The 20,488-nt window shown below is 46.7% G+C and overlaps 1 long non-coding RNA gene across 1 annotated transcript; it reads left to right on the top strand.

The window, feature by feature from the left end:
* Positions 1 to 943: 943 nt before the first annotated feature.
* On the top strand, positions 944 to 19,592 carry LOC114805760. Its single transcript, XR_003753784.1, has 3 exons — positions 944 to 990; positions 14,301 to 14,393; positions 19,419 to 19,592. It is a non-coding gene; the product is annotated as an uncharacterized LOC114805760 (long non-coding RNA).
* Positions 19,593 to 20,488: the final 896 nt, after the last annotated feature.

Below are 20,488 nucleotides of genomic sequence, written 5' to 3'. Positions count from 1 at the left end.
AAATGCAGTAGAGCTGGGAGGCCGGGAAGAGCAAAGGGAGCGAGTCAGGGTGACCCAGAAGGGAGTGGGAGAAGAGGAAAAGGGGGGTTTAGTCTGGGAAGGCCTTTTGGAGGAGATGTGTCTTCAATAAGGTGTTGAAGGTGGGAAGAGTAATTGTAGGATTTGAGGAGAGAGGGTATTCCGGTTCAGGGGCAGGATGAGGGCCCGGGGTCGGCAGAGAGAAGGTGAGAGCGAGGCACAGTGAGAAGGTCAGCGCTAGAGGAGCTAAGCACCGAGATAGATACGAGATAATCAGTTTTGGACACGGTCTCTGTCCCAGACAGAGCTCACAGTCCCAATCCCCATTTTGCCGATGGGATAACTGAGGCCCAGAGAAGCTGAGTGACTTGCCCAAGGTCACACGGCACACAAGTAGCGGAGCCGGAATTAGAACCCAGGTTCTTCTAACTCCCAGGCCCATGCTCTATCCACTAGACCACTTTGCTTCCGCTCTACCGAGCGCTTACTGGAGGCGGAGCCCTGGATAAAGCACATGCGAGGGCAAAATACAACAGAATCCGTAGACATCTTCCCTTCCCACAGAGGGGAGTAACAAAGATGTCCAAATCCTCAAGTCTCAGGTTCAAACCGGCTACTGTTCCTTACTCCGCCTCACCTCAGCCATTTTACAGATTAAAGCTGAGAGGCCCGATACATCAGAAAATCGAGTTTTCCAAGACAGGCGAGGAGGAGTTTGGATGCAAACTGCTCTCTTGCCAGGAGAGTCAATCGATCACCCCATGCAGCATTCAAGGCCCGGACCTTTACAGGATGGCAGTAAAAGTATTATTACCCCTGGCCAACCTCTTACATCAGGTGTCTCTAAGGCAGTGCCCCTTTATGACCCCAGAGGTTGCTGGGAATTTCCCTGCCCTGTATAAAGCTCCCGAGCCTCCCTCACCCTAGTTGTCAGCTGGGAAGGAGACGGAGCTTGGTCTGCCTGGGCCCTTGGTGAGTAACAGGCTGTGGCTACTTCAGCTATTCTTCCCTTCCCCTCTTTTTTTTAGGGTCTGGAGATGCTTCTCGTTGGCCCGTTGGCCGGGGTGGAGAAATCAGCATTGGGCTGTTGGAGAGGGGGTTGATTCCCTTCTAGGCTGTGAGTGTGAGGTAGGCAGGCATTGTTCCTCTTTATTGCTGTATTGTATTTTCCTAAGGGCTTATACAGTGCTCTGTACACAGTAAGTGCTCAAAAAATATGATTGAGTGAATTCCACTGTTGTGGAAATGATTTAAATGTAAATGATGTTGAAGGGGGGGGGCAAGCGAGGGGTGCTTGATACTGAGGGGGGTGAAACACTAAGGTGTGTTTATATTGGGCATGGCTGAGTGGGGTGCTGATGGGTTGTGACATTGATAATGAGTGTATATATACTACACCTGACCTGGGGGTTGGGGAATTGGTGGAACAGGATCTTGCCATCTTACTACTATGATTATTATGACACTTCAGGAGTTCATATTAGCTTAGTAATACATGATTTGTTGCCCTAGTTAATTAGGTTGACTAAGTTATAGGCCCAGAATAAGGCTAATTGATTTTATAGGACTTCCACATGACATGTGATGTCACTTCATCCTGCAGCAACCAGTGCATTGGGATGATATTTTATTGCTCCCGTTTCTAAGCCAAGACAGCCCGTTGTCAACCCTCTTTCTCATCCCTCTTACCCTCCTTTCCCAGATGGATACCGGCTTGGGCTCAGAGAAGCAGCTTCGCCTAGCGGATAGAGGATGGGCCTGAGACTCCACAGGTCCTGGGTTCTAATCCAGGCTCTGTCGCTTGTCTGGTGTGTGACCTCGGGAAAGTCCCTAGGCTTCTCTGGGCTTCATTTCCCTCATCTGTAAAATGGGAATTAAGACTGTGAGCCCCAAGTGGGACAGGGACTGTGTCCAACCTGATTATCTTGTATCTAGACCAGTGCCTGGCACATTGTAAACATGTAACAAATATAATTATTATTATTGTTCTGACATTGTTCATGCCCAGCAGTTAAATGACATCTGATTGGCACACTATCTTCAAATGATCCAATCGGTGGCCATTTTGTTAGGCTCAGAAGGTAAATCGCTGCCATTAGATGGCTGGTATGGGCCTTTCCTCCTTTAGCCCGAGGCCCAGGGAGTCAGCGCCTTAAACCTCAGCATTAATCTGACCCTGGCCCAAGGTGACCATCCAATCTTTTCCCCAGTCGTCCAGCGTTCCCCTTTCAGGGCCACCCCTGGAGAGTTTCCGATACTCCGGCGGTCTCGCGGATGGGAGGGAGAGTCCAGCAGAGGCATTTCCAGTCCTAGCTTGGGTAGTGCCTAGTGAGTGGAAGATAATCTCCTACAAGACAAAACTCACCTGTGATGGGCAGCTGCGGCACGGGAGAGAGTTGAGGGTTGAGACAAGTTTACTACGTGGAAGAAGGCAACGATAAACCACTTTTGAAAACTCTGGCTACACCACCCAGAACGAGTGCAGATAGAGGTGGGGTGTTCCGGGAGAGATGTGTCCACGGGTCGCTATGGATCTGACAGTGTAAGACCAAACAAGTCCTGTCTCTAGTTGGCTTTTCCTCAGCTGTACTGACACAGCGCCGTGTCTGACCTTCGTGCCTGCCAGCCTCCCTCATTCTCAGTATCTGGTTGGCAGTGGGCCTTCTGACATCTTTTGGGTGCCATCGGAGGCCACCCAACCAGTGAGATAAATTTTAGGGAGCAATACACTGGACTTCTTTGCTTCTCCTGCCATTCCTGAAAATTTAACTGACGTTCTTTGCTTCAGAAACTTCACCTTCCGGCATCCTCTCTTTCAAGTACCACCTATGCTAGCCCCCACTTTCAAGATTCTTCTCTTTTATGGTGGAGGTTGAGTGGGTGACGTGTATGTGTGTCTAAAGAGTGGGATGTTTGACACTTGTGAATGGGACTGAAGACAAAAAAACAAAGAAAACAACCCAAAAAAAACCTCCTCTGAAAATATCCCTACTAAATCCTGCGTAACTTAGGCAACAAAACACTCAAGCTGATTTTGGCTTTTCAAGACTAGACCGTGTTGGTTTCAAAATATTTGCATAGAAAAATATAGAGTAGATTGCACTAAAAAATGAGTTCTGGTCACCAAGCACTGCTTCTGAAAGCCTCAAATATATTCAGACCTGGCAGTGATAATAATAATAACTTTGGCATTTGTTAAGCACTTAATAATGTGCCACTGTACTAAGCACTGGCATGGATACAAGCAAATAGGGTTGGACCCAGTCCCTGCCCCACATGGTGCTCCCAATCTTAATCCCCATTTTATAGATGAGGTAACTGAGGCCCAGGGAAGTGACTTACCCAAGGTCACACAGCAGACAAGTGGTGGAGGTGGGATTAGAAGCCAGGTCTTTCTGACTCCCAGGCCCGTTTTCTATCCAGTAGGCCACGGTGCTTTTTTAGAAGACGAAGACATTTCCTAAGATCATTATGGAGTTGGGGAGTAAGAGGAGAAACCTGTGGGATGGTTCTCACTTCCTCCCTGAGCCCTTGCCCCGGCACCCCTTCATTTATAACGCTGGGGTCATCCACTTCAGAGCTGCCCTCTTTTTGACCAAGTAAAGCTGAGGTGGGTGGTGGAGGGGAGAGTGAGAGATGGAGTAATAATGATGAGGATTATGAAATAATTTGATATTTGTTAAGCAACTGCTATGTGCCAGACACTGTACTAAGCTCTCGGGTATGTACAAGCTAATGGGATTGGACCTAGTCCCTGTTCCACATGGGGCTCAATCTCAATCCTATGTTACAGATGAGGGAACTGAGACACAGAAGCGAAGTGACTCGCCCAGGTTAACACAGGAGACTAGTGGCAGAGCTGTGATTAGAACCCAGGCCCTACTGCCTCCCCAGCCTGTGCTCCGAATTGTACATTCCAAGCGCTTAGTATAGTGCTCTGCACATAGTAGGAGCTCAATAAATACTATTGAATGAATCTACTAGCCATTCTGCTTCACCGGCAAGCCCAGCAGTGCCCACGAAGCGGCAAGAGCATGGGCTTGGGAGTCAGAGGACACGGGTTCTAATCTCGGCTCCGCCACTCGTCTGCTGCGACCTCGAGCAAGTCACTTAACTTCTCCATGCCTCAGTTACCTCATCTGTTAATTGGGGATTAAGACTGTGAGTCCCACGTGGGACAACCTGATCATCTAGTACCTTCCCCCCTGGTTAGAACACTGCTTGACACGCAGTAAGCACGAAACGAGCATGATTTACATAGTATTATGTACTCTCCCAAGTGCTTAGAACAGTGCTCCATACTCAGGAAGTGCTCAAGGAAAAAAATGTTGATTGTGAGGGGGAGAATTGGAGCCTTTCTAAAGTATTCAATCAATCGTATTCATTGAGCACTCTGTACACAGTGAGCGCTCACTAAATACGATTGAATGAACGTTACTGGGCCACTTCTGGGGCTGCCAAGCCAGAAAGGTGACCAAACGGAATCAGTCCTTGTTAGAATCAAGCCGGCCTCCAAGTAGTCTCTGCCTGCTCCCGTTAGGGCTGAGCAAGATGCCACCTGGAAGAGGCACTGGAAAATTTGGTGGAGTTTGCCTTCTTGCCAGTCCTTCACATCCATGCTCAAAGTGGGCATACCACTAAGACAGGCCTGGCGAAGCTACTGAGGACCACGATGTGATCAGGGTGCCTGGGGAAGACGTCCTTGGATCTTATTCCTGTTGAAAGCATTGCTTTACTGCCCTCGGTTCCCCTAGAGAAGTTTTTTATTCATTCATTCAGTTGTATTTAGTGAGCGCTTATTGTGTGCAGAGCACTGTACTAAGCTTTTTGGAAAGAACAATTTTAGCAACAAAGGGAGACAACTGCTGCCCACAACAGGCTCACAGTCTAGAAGGGGGGATACAGACATCAAAACAAGTAAACAGGCATAATTAGCATCAATATAAAAAAAATATATACAGGGGCTCTGTGAGCCCCACGTGGGACAAGCTGATTACCTTCTATCTACCCCAGCGCTTAGAACATAGTAAGTGCTTAACAAATGCTATTATTATTATTATATCAAAACAAGTAAACAGGCATTAATGTAAATACATAGAACTAAAGATATGTACATATATATACACAAATGCTGTGGGGCGGGGGGGTAAATAATAATGGTGGTTGTTAAGCGCTTACTATGTGCAAAGCACTGTTCTAAGCGCTGGGGGGATACAAGGTGATCAGGTTGTCCCACGTGGGGAATCACAGTTTTAATTTCCATTTTACAGATGAGGTCACTGAGGCACAGAGAAGTTGTGACTTGCCCAAAGTCACACAGCTGGCAAGCGGCGGAGTCGGGATTCGAACTCATGGCCTCTGACTCCCAAGCCCGGGCTCTTGCCACTGAGGTGAACTGGGGCAATGGGGAGGGGTGGTCACATCTGCCAGACTCCCAGTTGAGGATCTGATGGGCAGCTATGGGAGTGGGGAAGAAAATGACCCTGGCTGCAGACTTTGGTGGGAGGGAATTTCACGGTTCATAATAATGATTCAAAAAATGTCTTGGAATCTCTGAAGGAAACAGGATTAGGTTTTTGTTTTAAAAGTGTGGACAGTGGAAACTTTGCAGTCCAACTGGATGTGGATTCAGGGCTTACTCTGGCGGGGGTTGCCAAAGCTGGGGCAGGGCTTCTACCCTGGCTGTTCCTGCCCCTCACCCTCTTCAGGAACGCAGGGAAAAGTGATATCCAAAGGACTTGGGAAAGCATTGAGTCAGCCAGCTCTTCGGGCCTTATGGTTTGCTGCATTACCTTGGGCAAATCACTTAACTTCCCTGGGTCTCAGTTACATCATCTACAAAATGGGGATTGAGACTGAGCCCCGAGCGGGGCAGGGACTGTGTCCAACCTGATTTACTAACCGGGATGGATATGAGTAAACGCTTAACAAATACCGGGGCTCAGTGGAAAGAGCCTGGGCTTCGGAGTCAGAGGTCATGGGTTCGACTCCCAGCTCTACCACTTGTCGGCTGTGTGACTATGGGCGAGTCACTTAACTTCTCGGTGCCTCAGTTACCTCGTCTGTAAAATGGGGATGAAGACTGTGAGCCTCAAGTGGGACAAGCTGATTCCCCTTTATCTCCCCCAGCGCTTAGAACGGTGCTCTGCACATAGTAAGCGCTTAATAAATACCAACATTATTATTATTACCATAATCGTTGTTGTTATTACCGCTATACATTCCCAAGCTTAGCATCGTGCTCCGCCCACAGTAAATGCTCAAGAAGTTCTTCCCCTCGACTCTATCTATCGCCATCGTCCTCGTCCGTCCGTCTCCCCCGATCAGACCGTGAGCCCGTCAGACGGCAGGGACCGTCTCTATCTGTTGCCGACTTGTTCGTTCCAAGCGCTTACTACGGTGCTCTGCACATAGTAAGCCCTCGATAAATACTATTGAATATAAATGCAATTGACCGCTTCTCACAGAGTGGCTTGCCGCCCCTCCTTCCGTTCCCCTAGCAGTCAATCAGTGGTATTTAGTGAGCGCTTACTATGTGCAGAGCACTGTTCCAAGTACTCGGGAGAGTATACTACAAGTGGATTAGCAGATACGTTCCCTGTCCTCTAGCAGTAGCCTATGTCGCCTTTGAAAGCCAGGTCGATTCATGCTGTGAGCCCCTGGTGGGACGGAAAATGTGTCCAATCTGATTATCTTGTATCTATTCCAGCGCTTATTAGAAGGCTTAGCGTTTCTACAGCTATTATTGTAGGCCTCATCAGGGGATTGCATACATTCACTAGGTGGAAGCAAACACCCTCGCAAGTCCTCGGGCTACATGATGCAGGTGTGGGAGCAGCAAGGAGTTTTGTGGAAGGGGTTGGAACTCCATCTCATTTCCCACTGAAAATATCCTTCTCAAATTCCAGTGTGGTTAAAAACGAAGTCTCTTAACATCACATCTGTCGACGTCGGAGAGAGGTTAGGGCACGAGTGGCCTTGCTCATCCGGAGAATGATGGAAAAAAAAAAAGTAGCGAAATCCAAACTGATGAGTGGAGGGTCATCCATGGGCATTACTCAACTGACAAACCCACAGGTGAACGCAAATAGTCCTGCACTGATGTCGATGGTGGTATTTCAGTGCTTACTGTGTGCCGAGCACTGTTCTAAGCGCTGGGATAGATACAAGGCTATCAGATTGTCCCATGTGGGGCTCCCAGTCTTAATCCCCATTTTACAGATGAGGTAACTGAGGCACAGAGAAGTGAAGTGACTTGCCCAAAGTCATACAGCTGACAAGTGGCGGAGCGGGGATTAGAACCCACGCTCTCTGACTCTCAAGCCCGGGCTCTTTCCACTAAGCCATGCTGTTTCTACTAACGTCGGTCCATGCACGTGGGCCTGGGCAACCTACCTGCAGGAGGGCACCCTGATGTGGGGTTGTTCGTTCAGTCGTATTTACTGAGCGCTTACCGCGTGCAAGGCACTAGTACTAAGCAGTTGGGAGAGTACAATATGACAGATACATTCCCTGCCCACAGTGAGCTCACATTTTAGGGGTACGGATACAACCTGAATGGTAGATGTGGAATTTTGAGAATTAGCTAAAAGGCACGTTTCTAGCAGTCCCAAATATCCACCTCCATATGAAATAAAAAATTGTGGTATTTGTGAAGCGCTTACTATGTGCAAAGCACCGTTCTAAGCACTGGGGGAGATACAGGGGAATGAGGTTGTCCCACGTGGGGCTCACAGTTTTAATCCCCATTTGACAGATGAGGTCACTGAGGCACAGAGAAGTGAAGCGACTTGCCCAAGGTCACACAGCTGACTAGCGGTGGAGCGGGGGGTTAGAACCCGTGGCCTCTGACTCCCAAACCCGCGCTCTTTCCACTTAGCCAGCTGCTTCTCTAGATTAGATTAGATTGCCAACTAATCCCGGCTCGGCTACTTGCCTGCCGTATGACCTCATGCGAGTCCCTTAACTTCTCTGTACCTCGGTTACCTCATCTGTAAAATGGGAATTAAGACTGAGCCTGTGTGGGACAGGGACTGTGTCCGAGGTGACTATCTTGTACCTACCCAGTGCTTAGTACAGCGCTTGACACATAGTAAGTGCTTAACAAATACCATCATTCTTATTTGGCCTTGGGATGTCCCATTGTTTCTGGGGTTGTGGACCAGAGGAAGGTAAGTGGATTTGGGAGAGAGGATTTCTCCAGTGAGTGCCTGGATAGTGGCTACAGCACAGGCCTGGGAGTCAGAAGGTCATGGGTTCTAATCCCGGCTCTGTCATTTATCTGTGATCTTGGGCAAGTCACTTCTCTTCGCTTCTGTTATCTATAAAATGAGGACAGAGACTGTGAGCCCAGTGTGGGTCAGGGACTGTCTAACCCAATTTACTTAAATGCACCCCAGCTGTTAGTACAGGGTTGGCACATAGTAAGCGCTTAAATACCACAGTAATTATCTGAGGTGGGGCAGGGTGGAACGGCAGGAATCCCGTTCAATTTCTGATGTTTCACTGGCTGTCGTGTCTGGCAATCAGATAGTTGAGCCTTTTTTCCTGCTCTTTGAACCCTAACCCTAAATCCTTCTTGCTTTTTTCATAACGCTGTTACGGAAGAGAGACCAGGAGCAGCCATGGAAATGGCCTAAGCAGCAAACTCCCAAAGGGCAAAGCAACCTGTCAAGGGTCAGGATCCTCGTTGCTTGCTTTATTATGCCTCTCTTCATTTTACTCCTTGCTCCCATCTGCCCAACATCCCTTCACCTTCCCTGGTGGTGATATTCACGGCTCTCTTAGCTCTTTTTCCTCCTCCTGAAGTCTTCCGTCCTTCCAAATGCAATACGTCGATGGCGGTCCACCTACAGAATCTCTTTTCACCTTTTCATGATCTTGTGGGAGACGCAAAAGGGTATCCAAGCCCGTGTCAAATGATGAGCTGCAGGCGGGGAACCACAGCCTACCTTACGGAGGCTGGGAATAGCAGAAGCTTGGCCGTGAGGAGGAGCTATTTTCTTGCAGAGACCTCAGCAGTAAGTGATGCCAAGAGGAAAATTTGAAAAGGCGCAAGGTGATATCGCAGCGTAAAGACAAGGGCAAAGGCAAGAACGGGGGAGGTCTGACAATTGAAACCCAATATGTCATCCCCATGCAAATGTAAACATGGAAAACAACTGAGACATTGGGTCTCATCTTCAAAAGCCAAAGGGTGTTTGTGTATTGGAGTAGAGTGTGGTAAGGGAAGGAAATCAATGCTTTTGAGTGCTTACTGTGTGCAAAGCACTGTACTAAGTTCTTGGGCAAGTAATCCCTGCCCACAAGGAGATTGTGAGATGGGGGACAGTGGTGTCTTCTGTGATGGTGGGAAAGACAGGGAAGGACAGGGTTTGGGTGGGAATATGAGGCGTTCTGTTCTGCACATTGTAAGTTGGAGGGGTTGGCGGGACATCCAAGTGGAGACGTCCTGAAGGCGGGAGGAAATATGAGACTGCGGAGAAGGGAAAAGATCAGGGCCGGAGATGTGGATTAGGGAATCTTCCTCCTAGAGGTGGTGGTTTCTGAAGCCATGGGAGCAAATGAGTTCTGCAAGGGAGCAGGCATAGGTGAGAACAGAAGGGGATCCAGAACTGAGCCTTGAGAGACTCCTGAAGTTAGAGGGTGGGAGGCAGAGGCAGATTTTGTGAAAAAGATTGAGTGGCCAGAGTGGAGAACCAGGAGAGGACAGGGTCAGTGAAGCCGTGGTTGAATAATTTTTCTAGGAAAAAGGGGGTGGTCCGCAGTGTCCAAGGCACCTGAGAGTTTGAGGATTTAGGACGGTATAGAAGCCATAGGATTTGGGATGAAGATGGTCATTGGTTCATTTAGTCGTATTTACTGAGTGCTTTCTGTGTGTAAAACACTGTACTAAGCACTTGGGGAAAGTACAGTACAGAATAGAGAGACAATCCCTGCTCACAGCGAGCTCACGGACTAAAGGGGAGAGAAGTCTCCACTGGTGGGCCTCAAACCCACAACCTTTAAATTACATCGTCCACATTAGAAGTCCAAAGCACTATCCACTGGGCAACAGGGCTAGATCAAGTTGGTGACCTTAGGGCGATTTCCATGACATGAAGGAGAAGAAGCCAGATTGGAGGGGGTCCAGGAGGGATAAGGGAGGTAGCCACTACAGTCAAATCGCTCAAGGAGTTTGGGAGAGAGTGCTAGGAGGGAAGACTGGAAGAAACCATGGATTCAGGGAGTTCTTTGGGTGGTTTTTTTTTTTTTTTAAGTAGGGAATACATGAGCGTGTTTGAAAGCAGTGGGGGAAAAGCCACTGGAAAGTGAATGGCTGAAGATGGTGGTCAGGGAGGGAAGAAGGAAGGGGTAAGCTTTGTGTTTAGACTTTGGGAAGGAATGGGTTCAGAGATGCAGGTGGAGGACACAGACTTCTGAGAGGAGGTGGGGGATCTCTTGAGGTACTGATGGGGAAGATGGGAGAGTTGAGGAGGGAGGGACTGGAGAGAAGCAGGGAAAATCTCCGGGAGGTCACACCTGATGGTTTCAATTTTATCAATAAAGTACATGTACATGGCCAGGTCCTTAGGGGCAAGAGATGGGTGAGGGAAGCAGGGAGTTTAAGAAGGGAGTTTAGCATCAGGAAGAGCTCGTGCGGGCAATGCCTAATAGAGTCAAGAAAGATGAAGTATTGTTGGATAGAGGAGAGGGCAGAATTAAGGCAGATGATAGACGAGGTCAGCCTCATATTTGGATTTCCACCAGCAGCTCTCCACGGCTCAAGCACAGGAGCAGAGGAAGCATACTTTGGAAGTGATCCAGGGTTGTGTATTCATGGTATGAGATGATTATGGGGAGAGGGGAATAAGGGAGTTGACTCCAGTGGAGAGTGTGGTGCTGAGTGTCGATCTGTGCATTAAGAGAAAAGGTTGGGTATGGAGTCCAAATCCACGTCTCTGTAGGGGGAAAGGACAAAGTTGCGGGAGTGTGGGAGACAAGGCGGGGAGGAGATCGTAGTCGGAATAGAAGAATTTCTGAATTAGTGAGGATTGAGATTGTACATTGACTAGGGATGAGATTGAGCATGTGTCCAAGTTCATTCATTCATTCAATAGTATTTATTGAGCGCTTACTATGTGCAGAGCACTGTACTAAGCGCTTGGGATGAACAAGTCGGCAACAGATAGAGACGGTCCCTGCCGTTTGACGGGCTTACGGTCTAATCGGGGGAGACGGACAGACGAGAACGATGGCACTAAACAGTGTCAAGGGGAAGAACATCTCGTAAAAACAATGGCGACTAAATAGAATCGAGGCGATGTACAATTCATTAACAAAATAAATAGGGTAACGAAAATATATACAGTCGAGCGGACGAGTACGGTGCCGTGGGGATGGGAAGGGAGAGGTGGAGGAGCAGAGGGAAAAGGGGAAAAAGAGGGTTTAGCTGCGGAGAGGTAAAGGGGGGGTGGCAGAGGGAGTAGAGGGGGAAGAGGAGCTCAGTCTGGGAACGCCTCTTGGAGGAGGTGATTTTTAAGTAGGGTTTCGAAGAGGGAAAGAGAATCAGTTTGGCGGAGGTGAGGAGGGAGGGCGTTCCGGGACCGCGGGAGGACGCGACCCGGGGGTCGACGGCGGGATAGGCGAGACCGAGGGACGGCGAGGAGGTGGGCGGCGGAGGAGCGGAGCGTGCGGGGTGGGCGGTAGAAAGAGAGAAGGGAGGAGAGGTAGGAAGGGGCGAGGTGACGGAGAGCCTCGAAGCCTAGAGTGAGGAGTTTCTGCTTGGAGCGGAGGTCGATAGGCAACCACTGGAGTTGTTTAAGAAGGGGAGTGACACGCCCAGATCGTTTCTGCGGGAAGATGAGCCGGGAGGCGGAGTGAAGAATAGACCGGAGCGGGGTGAGAGAGGAGGAAGGGAGGTCGGAGAGAAGGCCGACACGGTAGTCTAGCCGGGATATAACGAGAGCCCGTAATAGTAAGGTAGCCGTTTGGGTGGAGGGGAAAGGGCGGATCTTGGCGATATTGTAGAGGTGAAACCGGCAGGTCTCGGTAACGGATAGGATGCGTGGGGTGAACGAGAGGGACGAGTCAAGGATGACACCGAGATTGCGGGCCTGAGAGACGGGAAGGATGGTCGTGCCATCCACGGTGATAGTTGAGTTGAGTCCAAGTTGAGTGGGTGAGGTTGGTTAGAGTCACTGGACGTAAGGAGTCAGAAATCGGGCAGTTAAGGGTCATCAGGAATATCCACAAGGCTATTAAAGTCCTTGAGAATCAGTGTAAGGATGAAGGAAGAGGAGGAACGTGAGAGGGGGATCAAAATGATTCAGAAAGTTGGAGAAGAGGCCGATGGGTACAGTAGGTCGTCGTGACTGTAAGTAGAGAGGGTGGTGGTGATCACAATACTATTGATGATAAGTATAATAGTGCTTGTCAAGTGCTTATAGTATGAGCAGCACTGTGTTAAGCACTGGGGTAGACATGAGGTAATCACATCAGGCACAGATCCTGTCCCACATGGGGCTCAATGTTGCAAGGAGAGGGAGGAAGGCAGTCACCTCCCATTTCATAGATGAGGAAACTGAGGTACAGATAAGTGAAATGATTTGCACAAGATCGTACAGCAGGCAAGTGGCAGAATTGGAATCAAATCTCGCGTCTCGTGTTATTTTCCTTAATCTCATGTATTCAGAGATACTTATGACTAAGGCAAATTCCTCAAACTAGCTGTTGCTTTGAAAAGGACACCTACGGTCCCAGAAGCTGAATCTTGGACAGGATTCCACAAGTTGGGAGCTGAAGGTGGGCTTCTTGAGGTCAGCATTACTAAATGAAATCAGTTTGGGGGGCAAAAAACCCAGTAAAATAATTTTAACCCTATAGCCACCAGTTTCTCTTTTCTCTGAATCTCTAAATTTATTTCAGTTTCTCCTTCCCTAGCTAGAAAGCTCTTTGAGGGAAGGAACTGGACTCATTAAAACTTCGGTAATCTCTTAAATGTTTAGTACAGTGCCAGGCACATAGAAGAGAGGGGGGAAAAAAATCTCAAGAAGAAAATGCAAGACTTTGAGAGATAACCAGACAAAAAAATAATAATTTGGGGCAGAAAACAATTTAGCCAACTTGATTTTTTTTTTTTAATATTACAGAAGTTGAGGAAAGCATGTCCTTCCAAAGCAGATGAAGTACTTTCTAGTTTATTGTAAAAAAAAAAAAAAAAAAGGCCCTTTATAAACCACAGATTAAGTGGATCTTGATGGATATTTTCATCATAAATGAGTATCCCACTGGCCAAATTCCTGGTAGCGAGTTGAAAATATTTTGGTCATCAGTAACTCAGCTTGTGTCTGTAATATAGGCAATTCCTGTAAAAATGATGGGCATTTATTATTGGAGGACAAATAAAGTAGAGGAACTGAGAATAGGTCACTGTCTCTTCAGTTCTTAGCACAGTGCCCGGCACATAAGTGCTTAACAAATACCATCATTATTATTATTATTATTATTGACAATCAGTTCCGTTCTATAATTGGTGTATAAGAAGCAGTTCATTCAATAGTATTTATTGAGCGCTTACTTTGTGCAAAGCACTGTACTAAGCACTTGGAATGTATAATTCGGCAACAGAGACAATCCCTGCCCATTGACGGGCTCACAGTCTAATCGGGGGAGACAGACGGACAAAAACGAGACAACTTAATCGCAGTGTGAGGAGCAGCATGGCCTAATGGATAGAACATGGGCCTGGGAGTCAGAAGGTCCTGGCTTCTAATCCCGACTGCCACTAGTCTACTGTGTGACCTTGGGCAAGTCACTTCACATCTCTCTCTCTCTCTCTCTCGCTCTCTGTTACCTCATCTGGGGATTGAGACTGTGAGCCCCAGTAGGGAGAGGAATTGTTTCCAACCCAATTTGCTTTGTATCCCCACCAGTGCTTAATAGAGTGCCTGGCACACAGTAAGAGCTTAAATACCATTATTATTATATTGCTAACAGAGATTAACTGGGGACAACTGCATATGAGCTGCTCCCAGAGAAGACCACTTTGGTTTGGATCTTGGGCTCCCTCCTGAAAATTTTCAGTACATCTCCTTTTTCTCTGTTGCTCGTGAAAACCGTCTTGACCTTTCAGCAGTATTGGTTCAGTTTCATCTATTGCATCATTCCCAAGAGCTAAAGCAGGCATCTCCAGTGGTATGACTTCATCCCCTGGATGAAGTATTTAAGGGAAAATATAAGAAGCAAATGTTTACTGAGGTTCAGAAACAGGATCCTTGAAACTTTGATTTCCAACACCCTAGATTTCCTCATCTTGAAGCCTTCCCTTTGGGAATTCCTGCACATGGGCTGATTGCTTTTACAAGGGCCGAGGCCAGAGCAGATCGATCCTATAGGTAAGCAACACGACATATGCAGACAAGCTTTAGGTCTTAGGGGGTGGGGTTGGGGCCGGGGGCGGGAAAATCTCATTTAAATTTCATGGAAGCAGAGAAGGGATAGCCATGGGCTGCCAGTCTAAGATACTTTTACAGCTTTCATTCCAATCTAGTGACTTGTCAGTGCTGTTAGCTAAGCGATTGGAACATGTTTCACTTCATTCCACATCAGATAGCCAGTCTTGTCAGTCAGCCAAACATATTTACTGAGCGCTCACTGTGTGCAGAACACTGTACCAAAGCACTTGGGAGAGTACAATATCACAGACACATTCCCGCTCACGGCAAGCTTTCGGCGGGTTTCCTGTCAATAGGATCAGTGTAGCCTAGTGGAAAGAGCCTGGGAATCAAGACACCTTGATTGCTGTATGACCTTGGGCAAGTCTCTCTTTCTTCATCTGTAAAATGGGATTTCCATACCTCTTTTTGCTACCCCTTAGCCTGCGAGTCCAATGTGGGACAAAGGACTGGATCCAGTTGATGGCACTGTAAATCCCTCAGTGCTTTCTACGGTGTTTAGCACAGAGTAAGTGCTTGACAAATACCCCGATTTATCATTCTGGTATTACTATTATCAACAAATAGGAAACAGCCTCTGGATGGAGAGGCTTTGGGAAAATGGAAAACTCATACCATACTCCAGGTTTTGTGTCGGGCCACTGGTTACAGAGCCCTGAACTAGGTCGTGAAGCAACTATGCCCATTGAATTATATGAGGGTGTCACACTTTCAGCATGTCCTAGTGGCCTAGAGCCCGGGCCTGGGAGTCAGAAGCACCTGGGTACTAATCCCAGCTCCACCACTTGTCTGTGTGACCTTGGGCAAATCACTTCACTTCCCTGAGCCTGTTACCTCATCTGTAAAATGGAGTTTAAGATTGTGAGCCCCATGAGTGACAGGAACTGTGTCCAACCAATAAACATATCCACCTCAGCACTTAAAACAATGCCTGGTATATAGTAAGTACTTAACATATGCCCCAGTTATTATTATTATTGTTAAATAGGTTATCTCAAGGAATTTAATACCTTATTGCCTTCCTTTGTACCAGAAAGACTTTGCGCATTTTTCCCAGGCCTTCAATCTTATACAGTAAAGTGGGAGATGGACAAAAATTATTTTGGGATAATCAATCCATCAGTTTGATTTCAATCACATCACTTTCAATCAATCAGTGGATTTTTACTGAGTGCTCACTCTCCAATCTCCTACCCCTGTTCATTCTGTTTCCCCAGCCCAGAACTCCACTCTCCCTAAATTCTGTCAAAAAACAGCTCTTCCCTCTTTAAAGGCCCTCCTAAAATCCCACTAACTCCAGAAAGGCAACCCTGATTAATTCACAAAAAGTCCAAGTCAGGTCAGATTGACCCCCACCCTTGGCTCATATTTATTGCAGCAACATGCCAATCTCCTGTATAATTTATATATTTTTATATTTAGAGGTTCAGTGATTTTTTTTTTTTTTTTCCAGCTGTTCCGATGTGTTCTTATGGCTTCCCCAACTACTTGCTCTTGTAACATTCTTGACTGTAAGCTCCGTGTGGGCCGAGAACATGTCTGCTAACTGTTATATACTGTACTTTCTCAATCCCTTAGGACGGTGCTCTGCACACAGTTAAGTGCTCATTAGATACAACTGATGGATTGATTATCCCAAAATAATTTTTGTCCATCTCCCACTTTACTGTATAAGATTGAAGGCCGCAAAATCGATGTCTACCTTTTTTTTTTTTTAAGGGTATTAAACCCTTATGTGCCAGTAACTAGGGTAGATACAAGCTAACCAGGTTGGACACAGTCAGTTGGACACATGAGGTTCACAGTCTCCATCCCCATTTTACAGATGAGAAAACTGAGGCACAGATAAGTTGGGTGACTTGTCCCCCAGGTCACACGCAAGACAAGTGTCAGATCTGGATTGGAACCCAGGTCCTCTGACTCCCAGATCTGTGCTCTTTCCACTAATAATGATGGTGGTATTTGTTAAGCGCTTACTATGTGCAAAGCACTGTTCTAAGCCCTGGGGGGATACAGGCTGATCAGATTGTCCCACGTGGGCTCACAGTCTTAATCCCCATTTTACAGATGAGGTCACTGAGGCACAGAGAAGTGAAGTGACTTGCCCCGAGTCACACAGCTGGCAAGCGGCAGAGTCGGGATTAGAACCCATGACCTCTGACTCCCAAGCCCGGTCTCTTTCCACTGAGCCAAGCTGCTTCTCTTACGATGCTTCTCCAGTTGTCGGACTCTTCTGAGCGTTCAGTGCAGTGCTTATCACCACTTAGGTGCTCAATAAATGACATTCATCCATTGAGCCGGATACTCCCAGGCTGCCTATATTAGGTTCTTTGGAGGCCACATTAACTCTTTAGCCCCTAACTTTCCTCCATCACATTTTTCCCTCTGTTAAATAAATGTTACTCCTGTGGCTTAAAGAATTGAAGCAAAAAATTGGGCTCATTAAGACGCTTCTTGCTTAAGATGTGTGGAGATGGGAAGGAGCATAAGAGATTCTAAATATTTCTAGAGATAGCTTTATCGACCTGAAACGGCGTCTTTGTATTCTAAGCGATCACTTGGGGACAGTTCTTGAAATAATAATTAAAGTCATTTTAATAATAGCTATGGTATCGGTCAAGCCCTTGCTGTGGGTTAAGTACTATGCTAAAAGCTTCAGTCGTGGCTCAGTGGAAAGAGCCCGGGCTTGGGAGTCAGAGGTCATGGGTTCGAATGCCGGCTCCGCCGCTTGTCAGCTGTGTGACTCGGGGCAAGTCACTTCACTTCTCGGTGCCTCAGTTCCCTCATCTGTAAAATGGGGATTAACTGTGAGCCTCACGTGGGACAACCTGATTACCCTGTGTCTACCCCAGCGCTTAGAACAGTGCTCTGCACATAGTAAGCGCTCAGCAAATACCAACATTATTATTCAGACACGGTCCCACATGAAGCTCAGATTTGATGTCAAGACCACGTGTTAGCCACACGCGAATATTTCCTAGCTAATTCATGGGAGAAGGAGTCTTCACATCACTCTCTCGCCAGTCCCTGAATATTTTGGAAGCAAAAGACCTTGATACATTTCTTGACTTCATCCAATAAAAACTGCAAACCCAAGGCAGTCATAATACATCGCTGCTGGGAAACGTGACACACCGAAGTCTTGATTCGATACAAATTTCAAGTTGTCCGACTCCGCCACCTGTCTGCTGTGTGACCTTGAGCAAATCACTTGACTTCTCTGTGCCTCAGTTACCTCATCTGTAAAATGGAGATTAAGACTGTGAGCCCTATGTGGGACAACCTGATTACCCCGTATCTACTTCAGGGCTTAGAACGGTGCTCGGCACATAGTAAACACTTAACAAATACCGCTATCATTCTTAGTATTATTTTTAGTGTTCCTCAAGAGGAGAACTATGAACTCTAATTGAGCCACTGACCACTTGTGGGGGCGACAGGAGAAGGGTAGCATTTTTTTTTTCTTTTGAACCCATCAAAGGTTATCGAGCTCCTGATCCCAGATCCATTGGGAAACAGTGTTGCCTAGTGGAACAAGCACAGGCTTGGGAGTCAGAGGAACTGATTTCTCATCATCGCTCTGCCATTGTCTCCTGGGCAAATCACTTAACCTCTCTGAGCTTCAGTTTCTTCATCATCTGTAAAAAGAGAATTCAATGCCAGTTCTCCCTTCTTCTTTGTGGACAAGGAATGTTTCCACAACTCGTTATATTCTCTCCCAAGGATATACTACAGTGCTCTGCACACAGGGAGTGCTCAATAAACATGATTCATTAGACTGTAAACCTCATGTGGGACGGGGACTGTGTCCAACCTGATTATCCTGTATCTGCCCTAGTGTTTAGTACAGTACCTGGCACCTACAATGGAAATAATAATAAATTTATCTAGATATCAGAGGTTGCGTTGAAGCACAAGCTTGTGGTGCTAGATCTGTTTCAGCGGATATCCCGACTCTTCTCTGCCAAAATAGTACCTCCATTCCTGGACTGTCGTCCTTCTCCGGTGCTAGCAATTTTCCAACTGAACACGATAGGAAGAAATCTGCCGTTACGTAGGGAAACCTGATAGGATTAGCCTAAGAGAAGTTTCTGTGATTCTATCCCCAACTCATTCCCCCCCAAAACATTGTTTTTAGTTTCAGTCTAAATTTTCCAACTCAATTTCTTCAGTACCCGATGAGGTTCAGCTGTTTACTCGAGACAGTCATCTGGAGTTAGAAAAGAAGCAGAACCTCTTGGTGTACAATCAGGGTCTCTGCCTTCACTTCATCTAATATTTGACAAAACGTCTCCTTGTTCTGCAAACCTTCTCGTGGAAGGGGATGGCAATATCTGTCGGAGATTGTGGTCCCTTTTCGCAGTAATGGCATCCAGAAGTTGTTGGACACTTAGAGGACTGGCTAAGTCAAGGTGGAATTCATGGTTTAGGGTGCGTTTCCATCACTAGGTTGAATCGATCTTTCTGAGAGAATAAAGGAAACAACTTGAAAATAGCTGAGTGCTAGGCCGGCAGCAGCCTGCCTCCTGCTTTCTCAGCAGGCTTTGAGAGAGGAGGTGAGAGGGCAGAGGGGGAAGAAATGACATCATCCTCCAGGGAAAGACAAAGGATGCAAATATGATCCGATTATCTTCGAGCAGAGAGTCCAACCAGCCTCACGCCCTGCTGTAGTAGGAAAACAAACCTCATTAGCTACACTGAACAAAAAACGGTTAAATGGACAGATTTGGAACCCCAATTTGTGATGATACCGTCCATAGGGTAACAGTGAATCCACCGAAGGAAACTGCTTGTCAAATTAATTTGTTACAGTCCATAGAGGCTGCTGAATAATGCGAACCCTGTAGCGAGAAGAGGAGGGGGATAATCTACGTTAGAGCTCAGTTGACTCCTCAGCACGGACCTCACTGAGCGCAAGGTTTTTTTTTGTTTTTTGTTTTGTTTGTTTCTATAAATGTTGCATAGATGTGACCGACATGATCCTGCAAATCTGGGAGGCCAGAAGCGAGTTACATCTCTGTATGTTTTGCATGCTGAGAGAACGAAGGCCCATATGTGGAGTGCTGGGTTTCAAACCAGATGTGCCAGAGAAATTGGATTCAGAACTTAGAGCTACAAATAAAACAGGAAATGGATTGACCTGCTGCTGTCGGGCTGCTATGGGATTTACTTTTTTCTGCAAAACGAAGTGAAAATTCTTCTAAATTATTAGCTCGTTCCAGATCCCTCCATCTAAAAACAGTTAAACAAGTATTGCACTGAAATAGACGCTTAGAGAGAAGTTTTTTGTTTTTGCTTTTTCAAGAAAAATACCACTGCTAAATATAGGCAGAGCGATTCTTTTTGGATCATGGGGAGAAGAAATGCCGCATCTTTGGCGATTGCTCCTAGTCAAAAGAAATATCACAGTATTAGAATTTTGATTTAGTCTCTGTAAAAATGGTTTGAAAGGCCCGACCCTTCCTGACAGGGATAAAATAAGTTAATACACAATGCAGAATGAAGCTGCAGTAATCCAATATGTTTATTATACTAATGGATATCAGGTCACTCTTGGAAATATTTTCTTTCAGGTTCATAATAAAGTTACACTTGGAGAAAGGAACAAAAGAAAAGCAAGAGGGCATGACTTTTTTTTTAAAAAAAATTGTATTTAAGTGTTTACTATGGCAGGCATTGTACTAAACGCTGGGGTAGATAGAGAAGCAGCATGGCTCAGTGGAAAGAGCACGGGCTTTGGAGTCAGAGGTCATGGGTTCGAATCCCGGCTCCGCCACTTGTCAGCTATGTGACTGTGGGCAAGTCACTTAACTTCTCTGTGCCTCAGTGACCTCATCTGTAAAATGGGGATTGAGACTGTGAGCCCTACGTGGGACAACCTGATTCCCTTGGGTCTACCCCAGTGCTTAGAACAGTGCTCTGCACATAGTAAGCGCTTAACAAATACCAACATTATTATTATTATTATACAAGCTAATCAGGTTAGACACAGTCCGTCTCCCACATGGGGCTCACAGGCTTAAACCCCAATTTAC

This window comes from Ornithorhynchus anatinus, chromosome 19 (assembly GCF_004115215.2).
Source record: "Ornithorhynchus anatinus isolate Pmale09 chromosome 19, mOrnAna1.pri.v4, whole genome shotgun sequence".
NCBI classification, from domain to species: domain Eukaryota; kingdom Metazoa; phylum Chordata; class Mammalia; order Monotremata; family Ornithorhynchidae; genus Ornithorhynchus; species Ornithorhynchus anatinus.
Note: the sequence above shows the minus strand (reverse complement) of the source record. Positions and strands in the feature narration are given on the sequence as shown.